Source organism: Pan troglodytes, chromosome 2 (assembly GCF_028858775.2).
Source record: "Pan troglodytes isolate AG18354 chromosome 2, NHGRI_mPanTro3-v2.0_pri, whole genome shotgun sequence".
NCBI classification, from domain to species: Eukaryota; Metazoa; Chordata; class Mammalia; order Primates; family Hominidae; genus Pan; species Pan troglodytes.
In genome coordinates, this window is record NC_086015.1 from 200,489,496 (window position 1) to 200,513,036 (window position 23,541).

The 23,541-nt window shown below is 47.2% G+C and overlaps 1 pseudogene; it reads right to left on the reverse strand.

Annotated features, from left to right (window-relative positions):
* Positions 1-8,732: 8,732 nt before the first annotated feature.
* Positions 8,733-8,827, reverse strand: LOC112208874 (small nucleolar RNA U13; annotated as a pseudogene).
* Between the last annotated feature and the right edge of the window lie 14,714 nt (positions 8,828-23,541).

Consider the following 23,541-nt stretch of genomic DNA (forward strand, 5'->3'; position numbering starts at 1 on the left):
CGGGCAAATTTTTTGCTTTTTTGGGATGGAGTTTCACTCTTGTTGCCCAGGCTGAAGTGCAGTGGTGCAATCTCAGCTCATTGCGACCTCTGCCTCCCGTGTTCAAGCGACTCTCCTGCCTCAGCCTCCTGAATAGCTGGGATTACAGGCACGCGCCACCCCGCCCAGCTAATTTTTGTATTTTTAGTTGAGATGGGGTTTCACCATGTTGGCTGGGATGGTCTCGATTTCCTGACCTCATGATCTACCCGCCTCAGCCTCCCAAAGTGCTGGGGTTACAGGTGTGAGCCACCGTACCTGGCCTTCCAACTCTTCTCAAACCCTCACTCCAGGATCCCTTGTCTGCTTGTCTTGCTTACAATTTTGCTTCTGAGGGAAGAGAGTAGAGTCAAAGGGATGAGATTGGAAGCAAATACACCCAAATATTAATAGGGGTCAACTCTGGTCAATTGAAACACAGGTGTTGGTTGTATTCGTTTCTGTATTCTTACAGATATTTTTAAAGTTCTAGATATTAACAAAACAAAGCTAATAAAAGATATGGTCTCTGTGTTCCAGGAGCTCAGGGTCTGGTCATGTGTAATCAATTACAGTAAATTCAAGACTTGCAAACAGATCTGTCCTCTAGAGGGTTTTCTAATGAGGTTAGTACAAGGTGCTAGACTCTAGCGGCTATAGGAACACAGAGCATGGAGTATACTCCCCCTCCACGTTTCCTTGGAGAATGTAGAAAGGCTTCTGTGAAGAGGCAAAGCCTGACTTGAGGCTTGGAGGATGAGTAGTTTTCCATGGTTTCCAGTGCAGGTAGGAGTGTGCTGCAGAAAGCCCTGATACATGTAAATCAGACTCGGAGACCAAATCATATGCTTGGGGAGGAGAGACTGTTTCCGGTATGGCTGCGGTTGTTCTGTGTCAGCAGATAAACTTGGAGAAGTGGTGAAGAGTCCCATGGGTCAAGCTGCCCAATGATTGATGAGAAACCAGTGAAATAAGGGAAGGCTATAATATGACTTTTGTGTTAGCAACATCCTTCAGGGGATGTTGTGGAATATAGAGGAGGAATGGAGGCAGAGAGACCGCTTAGGAGGCTGCCGCACGGTCGAGGTGAGAGATGATGATGGTCTGTAAGAGGGCAGTGGCAGAGAGCAAACGGGGACAGATGAAAAATCTTTAGAAGATAGAATCTAACCTGCAAGGAGACAAATTAGATGTGGGGGTTGCGGGAAGGAAGAGGACAAAATCAAGAGCCACTGCTGGGTTTCTGACTTGAGTATTGGGTTGGATGGTGGGGTAAATTCACTGGGATTGGGAAGAGTAGAAATGGAGAGGGAACAAATGAGTAAAATTTGCAACATGCGGCTGGGCGCGGTGGCTCACTCCTGTAATCCCAGCACTTTGGGAAGCCGAGGCGGGCAGATCACGAGATTAGGAGTTCGAGACCGGCCTGACCAACATGGTGAAATCCTGTCTTTACCAAAAATACAAAAAAATTAGCTGGGTGTGGTGGCGCATGCCTGTAACCCCAGCTACTCAGGAGGCTGAGGCAGGAGAATTGTTTGAACCCAGGAGGCAGAAGTTGCAGTGAGCCGAGATCATGCCACTGCACCCCAAAAATAAATACATAAATAAATAAAAAATCTGCAACATGCTGATCTTGGGAAACCTGTGGTACATCTTGCTTGGAGTTGCCCAAGAGACCATGAAGCATAGAGATTGGAGTGAGCTCAAGAAAGTATTCTCTCTAAGCTAGAGGAAGACTCATCAAGCAGATGCCACCTTGGCTGAGGTCATGGAAGACGAGGTGTTGAAGATGTCCTGGGAAGACTGAGGGAGGGAGAAGAACAGAGGCTGGAGCTCAAATGGAGCTCAACATTTAAGGATCATGGAGGGGAAGGGGAGGCTGTGAAAGAGGCTGAGTGGGTGGTCCAAGGGGAGGGAGGATGATCAGGAGAGAGCCACGTCAGTCAATGTTACATCTGCTTAAGAAGATCATTTTAAGAAGGAAGGAACAGTCACCAGGTTAGAGCAAGCAGATAAGTCTAGTAAGACACAGCGTTGCTAGATAAAATACAGCATGTCCAGTTAAATTTGCATTCAGATAGAAATGAATACTTTAAAAATATTGCTTAATTAACACATTTTTTATTTTAATTTTTGTGGGTACCTAGTAGGTGTATATCTTAATGGGGTACATGAGATGTTTTGACACAGGCCTGCACTGTGAAATGATCACATCATGGAGAATGGGGTATCCATTCCCGCAAGCGTTTACCCTTTGTGTTACAAACAATCCAGTTACGCTCTTTTAGTTATTTAAAAATGTACAATAGAGCTATTATGCCTATGGTCACCTCGCTGTGCTATCAAATAGTAGGTCTTATTCATTCTTTCTATTTTTTGTACCCGTTAACCATCCCCACCTTCCCCAAAATGAATACTTTTTAAGTATAAGTACGTATATTACTTTGACTTGCTAAGTATGGGAACCCTAGTAAGAGGAAGACTAAAGTCTGCAGGTAGATATGGTAGTTAAAGCTAAGTCAGAGGACTGCAGGGAGCAGATGCAGGCGGGGACTGGGAGGTGATACATGTCAATCAATCTTCCTGGAAACCAGGATGTGAAGCAAAGGGGTAGGGGACAGGCTTAAGACAGGAAGAAATTTCTTTCTTTCTTCTTCTTCTTTTTTTTTTTTTAAATATACTTTAAGTTCCAGAATACATGTGCAGAACATGCAGGTTTGTTACATGGGTATACATGTGCCATGGTGGTTTGCTGCACCCATCAACTCGTCATCTACATTGGGTATTTCTCCTAATGCTATCCCTCCCCTTGCCCCCGACACCCCGACGGGTCCCATTGTGTGATGTTCCCCTCTAAGACAGGGAGAATTTTCTTAAGGGGAGCAGACATTTCATAGTGTCATTTTCTCCCCTCCCCGCCACCAGCAGCAGCCAGGAACCACGTGAGGTTTAAGACCATGTCTTAGTTATTTTTGTAATCAAAGCTCTGACCTGACCAGGGCCTTCCTTTTGTGCATCAGGAACTCAATACATGTTTACTAAATTAAATCCTTAGACTGGATTTCTCCAAGCCAATTGTAAATAACTGAGGTAATCAAGGAGGTGCATTACTTTTGTGTCTACCTGAAATTTATGACCCAACATATTTTGGGCACATGTAGTTTACATTGATGAGAATGATCTGTGGAATTGCGTCTGCTCTCTCCGTCTGCTTACCGGTGAAGGCAGAGTCTTTAATCCTAGAGGCCAGTGTCCCTTCTTCCACCTACCAGTGTATAGTAGAAGCAGCAGCAGCAGCAACAGCAGGAGCTAGGAATCTCTTAATTGCTTTGTGCTTGTCAAGATTATGCAGCTTTCCAGGTGAGTAAAACAGATCCCAAAGGTCCGGCTGAGGGGGGAGAAAGAAAACCACCCTGCACTAAACTGGCAGAGTAAGTTGTTCAAGAGGGTGTTTGGGGCCTGTGGGAAACTTCAGCAGCCTTCAGCCTGATCTGACATTTGCTGCTCCACTTGGCTTACAAACTGCCTTTCTTCCCTTACGCAGCTAAGTGAAGTCTACTCACCCCAACGGAGGAATAAACCAACCGCAAAACAAACCTATTAAGAGGCTGCTCAAGCCTGCCTTAAGTGATCCAAAGCAGGGAACAAAGGCATGTGTGCTTTGAAAGAAAGATCTTCTGCATTTCTGCTCTGAAAACATTCTCAAGTCAACATTGGAGACACTTGTGGACTCTGCTTGCAGGGAGGGAGGAAGTAGGAGCTGGTGCTGAAGTGAGGGGTCAAGGACTCCTGTTCAGGCCGTTGGAGAAGGCAGACCCCTGCATTCTATACTTTGATTTGCTAAGTATGGAAACCCTAGTAAAATAAAGACTAGGGTCTTTCTTTTTTCTTCCACCATTAGACCCTGCCCCTGAAGCAGACCCTAGAGAAGATTAGAAGTCGATTCACCGGGGAGGCGACCCATAGCAGGTAGACCCTGGAGTGGGCAGGGTCTGTTGGTGAAAGAGGAAGGAGAAAAACGGTTAATTGGAAAAGCTTGGATTTTGAGGTTGGTTTGGACCTGTGTTCAAATCTCAGATCCACCTACTCTAGTTCTGTAGTATTGGGGTGTCTAAAACGGTGCTTAACAGAAAGCTTTAGTGCTGGATGCATTTGGGTTTAATTCCTGCTGCTACACATGGACTCAGAGTGGTATTTTTCAAGATACCTTCCTTTCTCTTTTCTTTTTTTTTTTTTGGAGACAGGGTCTCACTCTTTCACCCAGGCTGGAGTGCAGTGGTGTGATCGCGGCTCACTGCAACCTCCACCTCCCGGATTCAAGCAATTCTCCTGCCTCAACCTCCCAAGTAGCTCGGATTACAGGCGCCCGCCACCACGCCTAGCTAATTTTTGCATTTTTTAGTAGAGACGGGGTTTCACCATTTAGCCAGGCTGGTCTTGAACTCTTGACCTCAGATGATCCACCAGCCTCAGCCTCCCAGAGTGCTGGGATTACAGGCATGAGCCACCACGCCCGGCCCCCAGGACACCTTCCTTATATATTTTCCTTGCATTCATTTTGCCACTATGGCTCTAGGAAAGGGAAAATGATGAATGGCATCTCGGGAAAGAGGAGAATGCGGTATAGGAAACACATCTGTAAACAGCAGAGGGGACAGGAGCCCTTTCAACATCAAGGTGGCATGGAGAAGGGGTTTGTGGGGAGTGGGAGGCAAGAGGGAAGGGAAGGAGGAGGGCAAGTGGCCAGACACTTGTGGCCTGGCTCACTGGCCGAGCCGAACCCACAGGGAGAAGATTAGAAGTGGGTTCAGCAGGGGGAATTTCCGAGAGTGGTTTGTATCCCCTCCTGCTAAAGAAATCCGGGGAGGAGACTGCCCTGCGGACGGCCTCACAGTAACCTGGGTGGCCTCGCGGAGAGACAGCTGGCCTGAGGAAGGACTACGCCTTGCCTCTGTGCTCCCCAGCCTGATCTGGAAGCCTCTGAGGGCCCACTGGGGAAAGCAGGAGGTCACTGAGAGGTCAGCTGAGGGCAGCAGGCCTCTATGGCAAGGGGGAGGTGACCCACAGCAGATGCTGTGACGATTGTCCGCACCACAAGACACAGGTGGAGGCCCAGGTTGGCTGTACTGGGAAAAGCTGGGGCGGCACAGAACCAGCAGCAAGAAGAAGGGGAGAGGGGGTGAACACCAGGCCCTAGATGAGCCCAGGGCCAAGAGAACAGACATGTCCTCTGGCACGGACTTTAGCTGCAGGTGTGAACTGGGCCCTGGGAGCAGGCACACGAGGGACTTCTCCTCCTAAGGTGGCGAGAACTCAGGGGATAGGACAAGGACTAGCCTTCCTGCAGGGAGGAGGGAAAGAGGAAAGCTCAGAGAAGGACAAACAGGCCTGGAAGGAAGTTTGAGCCTTGAATTATTGGAACACAGTACTGTTCAAAAGAAATAGACAATGGAAAAAACAAAGACAGAAACAGAAATTCTTTTTACCTCCCTTCCCTGGCAAAAAACATGAGATCTTTGACTTGACAAGTTTTTGTTTGTTTCCTGCTCTTCAGTGGGATTTGGGATTCTAGAGGACAAAATGATCAGTTACAGAAAACGAAGTACCCACCAATTATCCACATCTGATAGGCTGGGTATAAACTGACAGCCCTCACTCCATGAACTTTGTAAACTTGGGTTACCTACTTAATTTCTTCTAGCCTCAGCTTCTTCATCTACAAAATGAGAATCAGACTGCTTCATACGGGTTGTTGTGAGTGTTACATGAAATGACACGTGCCCAGCTCTCTGGGGAAAGTGCCCATGTAGCTGTACCCACTAATGGTTGCATAACATCGTTACTTAGCTTCCACGAGCTTCATTTTCTTCCTCTGCAACTAGGAACTGCGATATCTATTTCACACAGCAGGTGTGCAGACAGTGTAACTTCTCTTTCCCTTCTACTCCCTGTCTGAAGAGTACAGTTTCTCTTTCTCAGCATCTCCAAATATATTAATCTCCCTTCATGTATTCAGTCAATAGTATTTGCTGGGTTTCTGCTCTGTTCAGAGTTTTCTCCTGAGGGTTTCCAGGATGATGCATACACAATGTTGATCCTTCTCAAAGAGCTTCCTAGTCAGCTGGTGGAGGGATAGGGGCTGGTATTCTTACTTCTTTATTATAGAAGGGAAAAATGATGAGACACACAGCAAAACCTCTGTGTTCACTTAGAAGAGGCAGCGTTTACTTCCAGTTAGAAGTGAGGGAGTGCTTCCCACATAACATGGCACTGAACAGGGCCTTGCTGCCAGTATTGAGGGCAATGGGGAGATGGAAATAGATGAACTGGACCTTGAAAAATGAGAAATACTTGGCCATGTGGAGATTGGGGAGGGCAGTCTAGGCATAGAATTGCACACACAATGGCACAGTGTAGGGTGTGATTTGAGAATGGGCGGGTGATTCTCTGATCTGTGACTAGATCAGAGAAGGTAAGAGGTTAGGGGATAATAGTAACCTGAAGAGTTAGGTACAGGCCTGATATGATGGGTTCATGATGCTACCAAGCTAACAGTCATCGACTTGTCACGTTTCTAATATTATTTTGTGAAAGGAAGGAGAAGGGAGGAGGAGCTAGAATTTATTGAGCCCCAGATACATGCGAGCCCCTGCACGGAGACTACTGCTCTTTAGATAGTATGTCTACACCTCATGATCATGCTGGGAAGTAGATATTTACAGAGGGGGAAACTGAGGTTCAGAGAGGTTAAGTAACTCACTCAAGCTCACACAGCTAGAAAGTAGTCCATCCAGAATCAAATCTGGGTTTGTCTGATCCAAAGCCAGTGCTTCAAGGGCCTCCGTACTTACCTACTCCACCTGCTGCCTCATGGAAACACCCCTCTTTCCAGCTCCTGTGTTTATGGAAGTTATGTGTCATGTTCTGTTACCGATCAATTAGCAGGAAGGGTGGCCTTACCCAATCTGAGGAATTGAGGCTCAGTGGGGTGTTCTTTTTGGTTCTAGAATTCAAGATCATGGAAAACTGCCAGAGGGAAATGGGTCTTCTCCTCTCCCAAATGGTCCCATAACTAGTCTGGCCACCTTGAGCCATCCAAGAGGAGAATGTGGTCAGGGACCGTGACTCAGCTTAAGAAGGTAATGGGAGCTTACATGCGGAAAACCCCAAGATGCTTTCATCTGCTGTGCATTTATGCTCCATTAAGCCCCAGGGGATTATATTTTGAGGTGCCTCTTAAGTCAGGATATAGGATGGACTAATGTTTATTATTTGTGATAGGGTGCCTAAGGGAGAAGGCTCAGAAATGCCTGTCTCCTTAGCTGGAAGTGACAAAATGAGAACCGAGACATTTTGGTTTTTGCACCACAAAGCCTTTCTCTGGGGAATGAGACCAGATCGGAGCACATGAGCTTTGGAGAAGTGATGGATCCTTTCCTGAAACTGAGGCTCAGAGAGACATGCCGTCTTATCCAAGCTCATCAGATGGAAACAGGCAGAGTCAATATGGGAACCCAAGTATTATGGCTCCTGGCTTTCTTACTGAGCCGCACAAAGCAGAATACACTTACCTAACAGGAGCACTAAAAACTACTCTCTTAATGGGCTACAATTGGTTTTACTAGAAGCATCGATTTTTTTTTTTTTTTTTGAGATGGAGTCTCGCTCTGTCGCCCAGGCTGGAGTGCAGTGGCGCGATCTTGGCTCATGCAACCTCTGCCTCCCGGGTTCAAACGACTCTTCTGCCTCAGCCTCCCCAGTAGCTGGGATTATAGGCACCCACCACCATGCCCGGCTAATTTTTGTATTTTTAGTAGAGACGGGGTTTCACCATACTGGTCAGGCTGGTCTCAAACTCCTGACCTTGTGATCTGCCTGCCTCAGCCTGCCAAAGTGCTGGCATTACGGGTGTGAGCCACCGCGCCCGGCAGAAACAATAGTAATATCATCTAGTCCAATTACCTCATTTATAGATGAGAACACTTAGGCTCAGAATAGGAAACTGACTTGCTTAAGGTCACAATAATTTTAGCAGTAGAGGCTGGTGTAGGTCACAGATCAGCTGCCTGTGGTCAGCACTGACAGCTCTTTCCACGAATGTTTAATATTAAGTTCCACTGACTGTGACATATATCTCTATCTCTGTCTACAGCTACATTTATATCTATATCTACACACGTTCTACCGACTATGGCCACACCACCAGCGCCCATGCCCATACACCCACGTGTGAACCAAGAGGTAATCAGCCACTTCCTTACCTTCATTTTTTTATTTTTTGTTTTTCATTTCTGAGAGAGTCTCATTCTGCCACCCAGGCTGGAGTGCAGCGGCGCGATCTTGGCTCACCACAACCTCCGCCTCCTGGGTTCAAGTGATTCTCCTGCCTCAGCCTCCTAAGTAGCTGGGATTACAGGCACACCCCCCACACCCAGCTAATTTTTGTATTTTTAGTAGAGACGGGGTTTCGCCATGTTGGCCAGGCTGGTCTTGATCTCCTCACCTCAGGTGATCCACCTGCCTCGGCCTCCCAAAGTGCTGGGATTACAGGCATGAGCCACCATGCCAGCCCACTTCCTTACCTTTAAACTGGCATATCTTTCCAGTTTTATAAAGGGGATAAAAATGTCTCTTAATTTTAAAGCATTTAAAAGCAACCAGTGAAAGAAAATCCCCAGATATTTGCTACCTTTTTTTCTTTCTCTTTTTCACATCAGGCAGGTAATGTGCCAATGACGATGTCTACAAGGTTTGAGGGAGGCACCTCTGAAAACCGAATCATCATGCTTGCGAACTACAAAAGACTCTTTCTTGGTACTTTTCTTGTTTGAAAGTACCTACATTTTGGGGCTCAAGACTCAGAAAGTCAGAGCGGAGAGTTGGGTGCCATGCTCCATTCTGCTTTTCCTGAAGTGCCTCAAATGCTAGGCAGAGTCCCTGCACTCTCCGTGATAGGAATCTCCTCTGTGGCCAAAATTGGGCCTCCGTTTTTTCACCGCAGGAATATACATGGCCTCATGGCCGTCTCCTGCCTGGGCAGCAGCAAAGCCTCCCCAGACTGCTCTGCCCTGTGGAAGAAAAGGCCTGGGTCCTGCTGTTTTCCCAGTCTCCTTTCCTGGGAGGTGGCCATGACTCGCTCCCATTAACCTGGGCAGAGGCTGTTTCCCATCTCTTCCTGCATGAGTTACTTCGTGGAGCCTCGGAGGAGGAGCCCTGGACTCTGCTCGCCTGGGATTCCTGCTGTTCTACCCACTGTCCACCCAGAAGCTCCCTTCCCCGGGTCTGACATGACTTTCTCTTCTGAGCCAGGCCCAGCAGGAAGGATGTGTTTGTGTTCGGCCCTGCATTCCTGCAGTGTCCCTTGGGTGTGTGGCTGGAAATGATTTGTGTAAGGCACTCAGCCAGCCTCCCTTTTAATCACTCCCATACTCACAGACAGAGGGAATCCCAGCCCCTCACCCAGGAGAGGGAAGGAACCTCCTTCATTTTGACAGGGTCTCCCTCCGTGGTGGGGTAAGCAGTGATTCCGGTCTCCAGGAAAGATGCTGCCAAGAGCCTCTTTCTCTGAGGCCTAATTATGAGATCGATATCTTCAGGAACCCCTCCTGCTTCCCTGGAGCTTCTGCAGGCAGACACTGCCCAGATAATGTTCAAACATGCATTGACCCGGCAGGGCTTCCTGAGCACCACTCTGGCTGGGGAGGAGGATGGGATCAGCTGGGCCTGGAAGAATGGGCAGGGTTTGCTTAGGACGTTTCGGGGAGGCAGATGGTGTAAGCTGGGGATGGGGTGAGGAAGGGAGAGAGTTAGGGGCAGCTTGAGGGAAATAGGGGTGTTTGTTGGGGAAGAGTGAGTGATGACTGGTCAGAGTCCCAACAGCAAACAGAGGACACAATTAAAATGGGATAGTTCCAGGAAAGTTTATTTGCATAGGTGTGATCACAGGGAAACCACAAAGAATAGTGCAGTTAACTGGTCTTAGTAAGAGCCAAGGTGTTATCACCTCTAGGCACAAAGAGACAAAGACCAGAACAGAGAGTCCTGCAGAGCAACTTGACTTAGAAGGAACAGAAGACTTCAGTCCAAGGGCACAGCAAGCTGGAGGCAACCTTGCAGGGAGAGACCCAGGCAGAGCTGGATTTGTAGTGACGCTGGCGAAGTTTAAGCTTCAGGATCCCACGCTTGCACAGGTGACTTCCAAAGCCAGGAGGAGTTCTAGCGATGTATTCATATGTCACACATTTTGTAAATTTTACAAAAGTAAGATAGTTTCATCCCAGTTTCCCTCCACTATACATATCTCATGGTTGGGTGGCTTTGGAGTCGTTGCGGGCATTTTTAGGATCTGGTTAAGGGGGACATGGGTTTTGGTTTGGTTGGGTATATGTAAGTTGCTCACAGCCACTTTTTTTTTTCTTTAGGATGGAGTCTCACTCTGTCACCCAGGCTGGAGTGCAATGGTGCAATCTCAGCTCACTGCAACCTCCGCCTCCCGGATTCAAGTGATTCTCTTGCCTCAGCCTCCCGAGTAGCTGGGATTACAGGTGTGCACCACCATAGCCAGCTAATTCTTGTATTTTTAGTAGAGATGAGGTTTTACCATGTTGTCCAGGCTGGTCTCGATCTCCTGACTTCAAGTGATCCACCCACCTCGGCCTCCCAAAGTGTTGGGATTATAGGCATGAGCCACTGCACCCAGCCCACAGTCACTTCTGAATATACTTAATTCATCACTAGCTGTCCTGATGTCAAAATGGCTTTCAGGAATACTCTCACCTCCAACTCACCTGGTGTCATGACTTGAAGGTGATGACAGGTCATATTGCAATATGTATGTGGTTAGTGGAAGAGAACAGAGGTTTGTAAGGCATGGAACCAGAAGATAGCCTATGGAAAATTCTTCCCATCATCAGACGTACAATTTTAAGTGGAGAATTCAGTTCTCTTGGTCAGAAACATAATGTAGTACATGCAACTCTAAATACACCATACTATTTTCTCTTAAAATGGAATCTCACCCTTCAGAAATTCTTAAACGTCTGTGTTTGTAGCCTATAAGCATAACAACATTTCAGATCGTACCAAAAGTAGTAATTTTTTAAGAAGAAGAAAGAAAAGGCAGGTAGAAATAAAGGCCCTTGGACCAGTTGGTAATCTTATTGTTAAAGGAAAGTAAAACATATCAACTCACTGGGAAAAGCTTTACATTTCTTGCTACTTTGATAAAAAATGCTGACATCTTTGAAGCTGTCTTAGATTGGGTTCCCTGGAGGCTGACCATGAAATGGAAAGTTGTGGGCCGGAGGCTTACCGTGGAGACATATGTGTGAGGAAATGAGGATGGCAGGATTGGGAGAAGCTGATCAGAAATATGGCCTCAGCCAATCTGATATCCCCAGCAGCTGAAGGATGGCTGTGTTGGCCTGAAGAGGGGATCTGTGCGGTGGCCACAGCTCCCTCCACAGATGATAACGTAGGTCTCATGATACATCACTACAATGGGGACACCAAAGACAAACTGACTTCTCATGTACATCACTGCAATGGGGACACCAAAGACAAATGGACTTCTCATGATACATCACTACAATGGGGACACCAAAGACAAACTGACTTATAAGTGTCATCAGCTCAAAGAGTAATTAAGATTACTTCCTGCACCAGGAAATTTGAAATGTCCGAAATCTTAGTTATATATGGAAGAAAATGATAATGTTCCATCATTTGACTTTCTATCATTTGACAATAATCTCAAAATTCCACATGATGTTACAATGAGTGGTGAAACTGAAACAGTTCTAGATGATCAATGATAAAAATAAAATTTCAGGCTGGGCACGGTGGTTCAGTCCTGTAATCCCAGCACTTTGGGTGGCTGAGGCAGGTGGATCACCTGAGGTCAGGAGTTCAAGACCAGCCTGGCCAACATGGCAAAACCCCATCTCTACTAAAAATACAAAAATTAGCTGGGTGTAGTGGCGCATGCCTGTAATCCCCGGTACTCGGGAGGCTGAGACAGGAGAATCGCTTGAACCTAGGAGGCAGAGGTTGCAGTGAGCTGAGATTGCACCACTGCACTCCAGCCTGGGTGACAGAGCAAGACTCCATCTCAAAAAATAAAATAAAATAAAATAAATTTCAACCAAGCCTACTGAAGACTGCGTTATATTTCCATTCTTTCTGTGGGAAATTATATTACACAGTTGTTGTATGAGATGTAAAGTATATGCAGCAGAAAGATATGGGGAAAAGGTATTGTAGAGTTTTCTAGGCAATTAAGAAAAATATCGTTATTTTTCTACGTTTTGTGATACTGTGTTGTTTGTAAGCTTTTTAAAAAGTGTAATTTGTCACCATTTCTTTTCTCATTCTAAATAGAGATTCCCTTTCGTATCTAACATGTCGTTCGTAACTGTTGGCTGGTAACACTGCAAGCTTAGTCCATAAAACCAGGATCCACACTGAGATCCCGCGACCTCACAGTCCTCCCTTCCTCAGGTGTCCTAGAGCTTCCCTTTGGCTGAGCCCAACAGAAGCCAGGGAGCCGCTCTAGGTCAGCCTCTTGGGTGGAGGGCAGGATGACAGAGGGTGGAGAGTGGATCAGGAGGCACACATTGAAGCTAACAGGCACAGCTCAGCAATATGGAGCCAAATCATAGAGTCCTTGAAGGCTAGACTCAGCTTGCCCTTTATTCATGGAAAAATGACATCTGAGTGACATAAAGACAAAAATCTATATTGAAGGAGCCTTTAATCCAGAGTCATAGAAGATGCCTGCCGCTCACCACGGGTGAACCAAAGTCCCGCATTCACGCACAGGCCGGAGGACGTGTCTGCTCCTTCTCTCCTCTTCTGTGGCCTGGAGAATTTGCGTCTCAAAGGAAACTATTGGGAAGAAGCCAGCAAACAACACCATGAAGGCAAAGGGTCAGAGCACCACCGCCGTGGACATGACCACCCTAAGCCAATCAGAGGCTGCCATGAGTCCGTTGATGCTGTTAGCAGCCCTGATATCCTGAGTGTCCAGGTACATCCACCCACCTCCACGCTGTAGTTGAGGCCCTGTCTTCTTGTTTCTTCCTCACCCGGTCAACTCCCAGAGGCAGCTCTGCGTGGCCAGTGCCAGCTGCACAAACAGAATCAGAGGGCCCTCCCGCCCTTGGAAGATAGTAGCCCAAGTGTGGGGTGGAGGTGCCAGAACCGAATCCTCTGTTGACTCTTCTATGACTGTCCTGGGGAAATGAAATCCTGGCCTCTTTCCCTAGGTCTCTTCCTATTCTGTTGGATCCCGAGATTCCAGAGTGACCTTCTTTCCTCTTCTCATCCCGTCAACGTTCTCCTTGACTGATCTCTCCTACACTTGTTCTCCACCACAAGCCAGGACTCCTGGATCTGCCATTATCTCCAGCCAGCTGGCCTTCCTCGGATCCTTAATGCAGCTTCCTGTGACGCACCCCTGCTCGGGTGTTCCAAAAATACTTCAAAGGCAATATGTTCAAGACCAAACTCACCAAATCCTGACAATCTTCCTGTTACAATAGTGCTCAGATCTGTTGTTTCCCATTCTCTCTCTGCTTCACTCCCCTACGTAGGCTCCTATTACCTCCTGGCCAGACCATTGTCTCAACCTCCTCCGGCTAGACCTGTTGCAGCCACTCTGTTCAGCTCCCTGCCTTGAGAATCCACCGCACTCACCGTGCCACGGTGAGATTCCTAAAACACAGCGTGTCACTTCTCTGCTCAAACACCTTCTGGGGCTCCCTGTCGCCTCAGAAATGGAATCCAAACCTCTCAGCCTGGCCATTTTTATTCTGTAGTCAGGCATGCATGTGGTATTGCAGTTATTTTAAAATATAAAATTATATATTTGCCCCCAAACGACTTCTCCCTGCTCCCCATTAGACAGTGAAGTTCTCGAGGAGGAGACAGGGCCCGGGGCACAATTGGCACCCAGGAAATGCTCGCTCAATGAATGAGCACTTTTACCTCGGCCTCTCTTTCTACTTTTGTCACTCACTTGTGTCTCCAACCCACCCTCCCCGATTGGGCTAGTCAAACCCATGTGCTCACTGCTCACCCGCGTGCCCAAATTCACCTCTCATCTGTGCTGTTCACGTGTGCCCCACTGACGGCTTTCTTCCCTAGTCCCCCCGCCACTTCCTTTCAGCCTCTGCCCACATGTGTATGTGGGAACACAGGCATGCACACACGCACATGTCACATATACACTGCACACACACCACACACAACACACAACCACATGCACATGTGCACATGTCACATGCACACTGCACACACACCACACACATATGCACACACCACACACAACACAGAGACCACATACACACGTGCACATGTCACATGCACACTGCACACACACCACACACATATGCACACACCACACACAACACAGAGACAACATACACACGTGCACATGTCACATGCACACTGCACACACACCACACACAACACAGAGACAACATACACACGTGCACATGTCACATGCACACTGCACACACACCACACACAACACACGACCACATACACATGTGCACATGTCACATGCACACTGCACACACACCACACACAACACACGACCACATACACATGTGCACATGTCACATGCACACTGCACACACACCACACACAACACACGACCACATGCACATGTGCACATGTCACATATACACTGCACACACACCACACACAACACACGACCACATGCACATGTGCACATGTCACATATACACTGCACACACACCACACACAACACACGACCACATACACATGTGCACATGTCACATATACACTGCACACACACCACAAACATATGCACACACCACACACAACACACGACCACATGCACATGTGCACATGCCACATATACACTGCACACACACCACACACAACACACGACCACATACACATGTGCACATGTCACATGCACACTGCACACACACCACACACATATGCACACACCACACACAACACACGACCACATGCACATGTGCCATGCCACATATACACTGCACACACACCACACACAACACGACCACATACAGATGTGCACATGTCACATGCACACTGCACACACACCACACACACCACACAACCACATGCACATGTGCACATGTCACATGCACACGGCACACACAACACACATGACACACGACCACATACACATGTGCACATGTCACATGCACACTGCACACACAACACACATGACACACGGCCACATACACATGTGCACATGTCACATGCACACGGCAAACACACCACACATGACACACGACCACATACAGATGTGCACACGTCACATATACACTGCACACACACCACACACAACACACAACCACATGCACATGTGCACATGTCACATGCACACGGCAAACACACCACACATGACACACGACCACATACAGATGTGCACATGTCACATATACACTGCACACACACCACACACAACACACGACCACATGCACATGTGCACATGTCACATGCACACTGCACACACACCACACACATATGCACACACCACACACAACACAGAGACCACATACACACGTGCACATGTCACATGCACACTGCACACACACCACACACAACACACGACCACATACACATATGCACATGCCACATATACACTGCACACACACCACACACATATGCACACACCACACACAACACAGAGACCACATACACACGTGCACATGTCACATGCACACTGCACACACCACACACAACACACGACCACATACACATATGCACATGCCACATATACACTGCACACACACCACACACATATGCACACACCACACACAACACAGAGACCACATACACACGTGCACATGTCACATGCACACTGCACACACACCACACACAACACACGACCACATACACATGTGCACATGTCACATATACACTGCACACACACCACACATATATGCACACAACACAGAGACCACATACACATATGCACATGCCACATATACACTGCACACACACCACACATATATGCACACACCACACACAACACAGAGACCACATACACATGTGCACATGTCACATGCACACTGCACACACACCACACACAACACACGACCACATACACATATGCACATGCCACATATACACTGCACACACACCACACACATATGCACACACCACACACAACACAGAGACCACATACACACGTGCACATGTCACATGCACACTGCACACACACCACACACAACACACGACCACATACACATGTGCACATGTCACATCTACACTGCACACACACCACACATATATGCACACAACACAGACACCACATACACATATGCACATGCCACATATACACTGCACACACACCACACATATATGCACACACCACACACAACACAGAGACCACATACACATGTGCACATGTCACATGCACACTGCACACACACCACACACAACACACGACCACATACACATGTGCACATGTCACATGCACACTGCACACACACCACACACATATGCACACACCACACACAACACACGACCACATGCACATGTGCACATGTCACATGCACACTGTACACACACCACACACATATGCACACACCACACACAGCACAGAGACCACATACACACGTGCACATATCACCTGCACATGGCACACACACCACACACGACACACGACCACATACACGTGCACATGTTACATGCACACTGCACACACACCACACACACACACCACACACAACACACAGACCACATACACGTGCACATACCACATATACACTGTATACACACACCACACTACACACATTACATACTGCACATGACACTGCACATACACACCACACACACACGCACACCCCCCCACACACACCCCCACACACACCCCCACACACGCACACACACACCCGCACACACACCACAGACATATGCACACACCACACACAACACACGACCACATACACATGTGCACATGTCACATGCACACTGCACACACACCACACACATATGCACACACCACACACAACACAGAGACCACATACACACGTGCACATGTCACATGCACACTGCACACACACCACACACAACACACGACCACATGCACATGTGCACATCACATGCACACTGCACACACACCACACATATATGCACACAACACAGAGACCACATACGCATGTGCACATGTCACATATACACTGCACACACACCACACATATATGCACACACCACACACAACACATGACCACATACACATGTGCACATGTCACATGCACACCGCACACACACCACACACATATGCACACACCACACACAACACAGAGACCACATACACATGTGCACATACCACATATACACTGTATACACACACCACACTACACACATTACATACTGCACATGACACTGCACATACACACCACACACACACGCACACCCCCCCCCACACACCCCCACACACCCCCACACACACGCACACACACCCCCGCACATATGCACACCCCCCACAAACACCCCCCCACACACACCCCCCCCACACACACACCCGCACACACACCCCCACACATATGCACACCCCCCCACAAACACCCCCCCACACCCGCACACCCCCCCCACACACACACCCCCCCACACGCACACCACACACACCCCACACACACACATGCACACCACACACACACCCACACACACATGCACACCACACACACCCACACACACACCCCACACACACACCCACACACACATGCACACCACACACACACACATGCACACCACACACACACCCACACACACACCCCACACACACACCCACACACACATGCACACCACACACACACCCCCCCACACACACCCCCCACACACATGCACACCACACACACACACCCCCCACAAACACCCCCCCACACCCGCACACACACCCCCCCCACACACACACCCCCACACACGCACACCACACACACACACCCCACACAAACACCCCCCCACACACGCACACCACACACACACCCCCACACACACCCCCACACACCCCCCCCCCACACACACCCACACACACACACACCCACACACACACCACACACACACACCCCACACACACACCCCCCCACACACACACCCCTCCCACACACACACCCACACACACACACCACACACACACACACACACACCACACACACACACACCCCCCCCCACAAACTCACACACTGCTTTGCCTGTGAAGGCTTTCTTGCTTCTTTCTCCTCCCCTTTTTCTCCCCAGGAACTAATCTCTCACAAGTTCCACAGCATTTGTTCGTATGCCTCCTACGGCGCAGATCATATTTTGCTGACATATTTCACTTACTGGTTTACAAGTCTTATCTCCTACTAGACAGAGAGAGCCTCCAGGACGCAGCTGGCAGCATTCATTTTTTCTCTCCAACAGCAACTGGCCTACAGTGGGTATTTAACACCCGACTGTGAATGAATGCATTTGCCCTTCAAAGCAGGAAGGCCTTTCTTCTTGCTGTGGGTTAAACATATATTTTATTTCCACATATATAATTCATGATTGCATTCTTACTGCAAAACACTCAAACAATATAAATAAAGCTACAGTTCCTTTTGCTTAGCCCCAATCCCAATCCTCTCCCCATTTACATACCTATAAAATCCAGGTGTAATATAGTTTTGTGGGTTTGTTAGTTTGTTTTTTACAAAAGTGGTATATGGTATAAATTATTCTGCAGCTTGATTCTTTCCCTGTACAATATGTCAAAGCTATCTTTTTTATCTTTCTATGTATTAGATATATCATACCTAATAGCTGCAAGATACCATCGTTTGTATGTGTCAAGGTTTACTTAACCACTTCTTTATTGGTAGACATTAGCTTTTTCCAGTCTTGTCTTTTTTCTTTTTCTTTTTCTTTCTTAGATGGAGTCTTGCTCTGTCGCCAGGCTGGAGTGCAGTGGAGCGATCTCAGCTCACTGCAACCTCCAACTCCCCGGTGCAAGTCATTCTGCTTCAGCCTCCCCGAGTAGCTGGGATTACAGGCACGCACCACCATGCCAGCTAATTTTTGTATTTTTTTTGTAGAAACGGGGTTTCACCGTGTTGGCCAGGATGATCTTGATCTCCTGACCTCGTGATCCATCCAGCTTGGCCCCCCAAAGTGCTGGGATTACAGGCGTGAGCCTCCACGCCCAGCTTTTCCAGTGTTTTCTTACAGCAATGCTGCACTAAGCATCCTGCACATTGCTTCTTGCACATGCCTTCTTCTAGAATAAAGAGAGGAAGTAGAACTTCTGAGTCAAAAGAAAGGCACATTTAAGGTTGTATTAGATTTAAGCAAAACAATTACATTAGATGTCAAATTGACTTCCAGAGAGATTGTATTTATACTCCCCCAAACCCTTGCCATCACTTGATATTATAAATCTTTAACATTTTTGTCGATCCAATGAGAGAAAAAAGGCGTTGCCTTAATGTGCCTTTTCCCATTTATTCCAAGTGAGGTTGAACATCATTTTATGGGTTTGTTGGCCATTTGGCTTTTCTCTTCTGTGAAATGTACATATTATTGCCCATTGCTATATTTGGTAGCTTGCCTTTTTCTTAGTGATTTGTAGGATATCTTTACACATTATAGCTATTACTTCTTTGTCTATTATTAATAAATATATGTGGGAAACATTTTATCTGAATCTGTTGCTTGTCTTTTAATTTTCTTGAGTGTGTCTATTTTGCTTCATGTGATTTCTTTATTTTTATTTTTATTTTTTTAGAGCTGGAGTCTCACTCTGTCACCCAGGCTGGAGTGCAGGCGCCACCTTGGCTCACTGCAACCTCCACGTCCTGGGTTCAAGTGATTCTCTTGTCTCAGCCTCCTGAGTAGCTGGGATTACAGGCGTACATCACCATGCCAGGCTAACTTTTGTATTTTTAGTAGAGATGGGGTTTCACCGTGTTGGCCAGGCTAGTCTAGAACTTCTGATCTCAGGTGATCCACCTGCCTCGGCCTCCCAAAGTGCTGGGATTACAGGCGTGAGACACTGTGTCCGGCCCAGGTGATTTCCTTTTAATCCAAATTTGCTTTTTTCCAAATGAATATCTGATTGTCCCAGCATTCTTTGTGGAAATACTCATCTCTTTCCCAATAATGTGAAATGGCACTCTTACCATGTAGTAAAATTTCCCATCGGCATGGATCTATCCCTGGACTTTAAACTTTCCTTTATCACTCCATTTAAAGTCTGTGTCTTATAAACAGGATTAAGATAGGTTTTTGCAGCTGTGCTGCGCGGTGGCTCATGCCTGTAATCCCAGCACTTTGGGAGGCCAAGGCGGGTGGATCACCCGAGGTCAAGAGTTCAAGACCAACCTGGCCAACATGGTTAAATGTCGTCTCTACTAAAAATTCAAAAATTAGCCGGGCGTGGTGGCACGTGCTTGTAGTCCCAGCTACTTAGGAGGCTGAGGCAGGAGAATCGCTTGAACCCGGGAGGCGGAGGTTGCAGTGAGCGGAGATCACACCACTGCGTTCCAGCCTGGGTGACAGCACGAGACTCCGTCTCAGAAAAAAAAGATAGATTTTTGGTTTTTTAGCCCAGTCTATATTCTGTCTTTTAAAGAGAGAATTCAGTTCATTCTCTGTGTACACAGAGATAGTGTACAACAATAGTGTACAACTGTTGTATTTCATTTTATTCCTTCCAGCTTATGTTTCTAATGATTTTTTTTCTTAATTTTAGTGGCTTGCTCAGGTTGCTTTCCACCCTTATTAATGTGGACATTTTCATTCCGTGAATGGTTATATCACCTTTCCTTTCCTGGTGTTCGTAATCAAACTCTATTTCTTTAGTATTACAGGGATACGAGATATGATTTCTCCACTCAGACACTATTCTCCGACTATTCCTCCCCTTCAGGTGTTTCTTTCCTCCACCAATGAGATATTCAGAATACCGTTACTTTCCCCATTTTCTTCCTGTCACCCCAGTTAGTCTATGGGATGCTTTTACTCCCCATGCCCTGTCGCCAGCGTCTAGGTGCAGCTGAAACCGCTTAGCACTTTTCTTTCTAAATCCCGTCTCTACTGAAAATACAAAATCAGGCAGGTGTGGTGGTGCATGCCTGTAATCCCTGCTGCTCAGGAGGTTGAGAATTTCCTTTGCAGTGTTTCACTTCTATTTCAAGAATCCTTATTCAGTGTTACACATTTCCAGACAGTCTGTCATTATCCATTTATATTTAATAATACATATGTATATATCAATACATAGATAAATACATATATATACACACACATATGTGGGTATATATGGTTAAATATGTATGTATATCTACACATATATAGTTAAGCATGATTTATCATTCACTTCTGTTTCCTCTTTTCTTCTCTGTTAGAATTCATTGGATTTTGGTTGAAGTCTTTTTTTTCTTTTTTTTCTGAGATGACCTAAATGATCCACCCGCCTTGGCCTCCCAAAGTCCTGGGATTATAGGGCGTGAGGCACTGTGCCGGGCTTATTTTGGTTGAGGTCTTTAAAACTCTTTTCTTCAGAGACTGCATGTGAGCGATGTAATTTTTGAATCCTCGCATACGTGTGTGTCTGTGTGTGTGTGTTTCACTCCTGTGGGTGAATGATGGCTTGGCTAGGTACAGAATTCCAAGGCTGCAGTCTTTATAACCCGTGAGTCTGTATCTGTCAGGCCGCTGTCTTTTGTCCCTGTTGTCCTCTTTGATTCAGTTATTGGTCCCCTGTTAGGTCTCCTAAATCTGCCCTGCAAATGGCTCCCATTTTCCCCGACAGTTTCTACCCCTCTGCATTTTGCTCTGTGGTTTGCAGTATTCCTCACATTCATCCGTCAAGCCACGAATTCAAGCCTTATCTCTGGCTATCTTTCCACTTAAATTATCCATTTCACTTTTTGGTTAAATAAGAATGTTTTGACCAGGCACGGTGGCTCACGCCTGTAATCCCAGCACTTTGGGAGGCCGAGGCAGGTGGATCACTTGAGGTCAGGAGTTCAAGAACAGCCTGGCCAACGTGGTGAAAACCCATCTCTACTAAAGATACAAAATCAGCCAGGTGTGGTGGCACACGCCTGTAATACCAGCTACTCAGGAGGCTGAGGCAGGAGAATCACTTGAACTCAGGAGGCGGAGGCTGCAGTGAGCCGAGAGCGAGCCACTGCACTCCAGCCTGGGAAACAGAGTAAGACTCTGTCTCAAAAAAAAAGAAAAAAAAAAAAAGAATGTTTTGAAGTTTCAGGCCATATTCGTTGAGTTCTTCTGCTGTTGTTGTTGTTGCACTGTGCTGTGTCTCCCTGGAAGCCCGTTCTGGAATTTTGGTAGTTTGTTGTTATTGTTGCACTGTGCTCTGTCTCCCTGGAAGCTCTGCGGAAGCCTGTTCTGGAATTTTGGTAGTTCTGTTGCTGTTGTTGCACTGTGCTCTGTCTCCTTGGAAGCTCTACGGAAGCCTGTTCTGGAATTTTGGTAGTTCTGTTGCTGTTGTTGCACTGTGCTCTGTCTCCTTGGAAGCTCTACGGAAGCCTGTTCTGGAATTTTGGTAGTTCTGTTGCTGTTGTTGCACTGTGCTCTGTCTCCCTGGAAGCTCTACGGAAGCCTGTTCTGGAATTTTGGTAGTTCTGTTGCTGTTGTTGCACTGTGCTCTGTCTCCCTGGAAGCTCTGCGGAAGCCTGTTCTGGAATTTTGGTAGTTCTGTTGCTGTTGTTGCACTGTGCTCTGTCTCCCTGGAAGCTCTACGGAAGCCTGTTCTGGAATTTTGGTAGTTCTGTTGCTGTTGTTGCACTGTGCTCTGTCTCCTTGGAAGCTCTGTGGAAGCCTGTTCTGGAATTTTGGTAGTTCTGTTGCTGTTGTTGCACTGTGCTCTGTCTCCTTGGAAGCTCTACGGAAGCCTGTTCTGGAATTTTGGTAGTTCTGTTGCTGTTGTTGCACTGTGCTCTGTCTCCCTGGAAGCTCTGCGGAAGCCTGTTCTGGAATTTTGGTAGTTCTGTTGCTGTTGTTGCACTGTGCTCTGTCTCCTTGGAAGCTCTGTGGAAGCCTGTTCTGGAATTTTGGTAGTTCTGTTGCTGTTGTTGCACTGTGCTCTGTCTCCTTGGAAGCTCTACGGAAGCCTGTTCTGGAATTTTGGTAGTTCTGTTGCTGTTGTTGCACTGTGCTCTGTCTCCCTGGAAGCTCTGCGGAAGCCTGTTCTGGAATTTTGGTAGTTCTGTTGCTGTTGTTGCACTGTGCTCTGTCTCCTTGGAAGCTCTGTGGAAGCCTGTTCTGGAATTTTGGTAGTTCTGTTGCTGTTGTTGCACTGTGCTCTGTCTCCTTGGAAGCTCTACGGAAGCCTGTTCTGGAATTTTGGTAGTTCTGTTGCTGTTGTTGCACTGTGCTCTGTCTCCTTGGAAGCTCTACGGAAGCCTGTTCTGGAATTTTGGTAGTTCTGTTGCTGTTGTTGCACTGTGCTCTGTCTCCTTGGAAGCTCTGTGGAAGCCTGTTCTGGAATTTTGGTAGTTCTGTTGCTGTTGTTGCACTGTGCTCTGT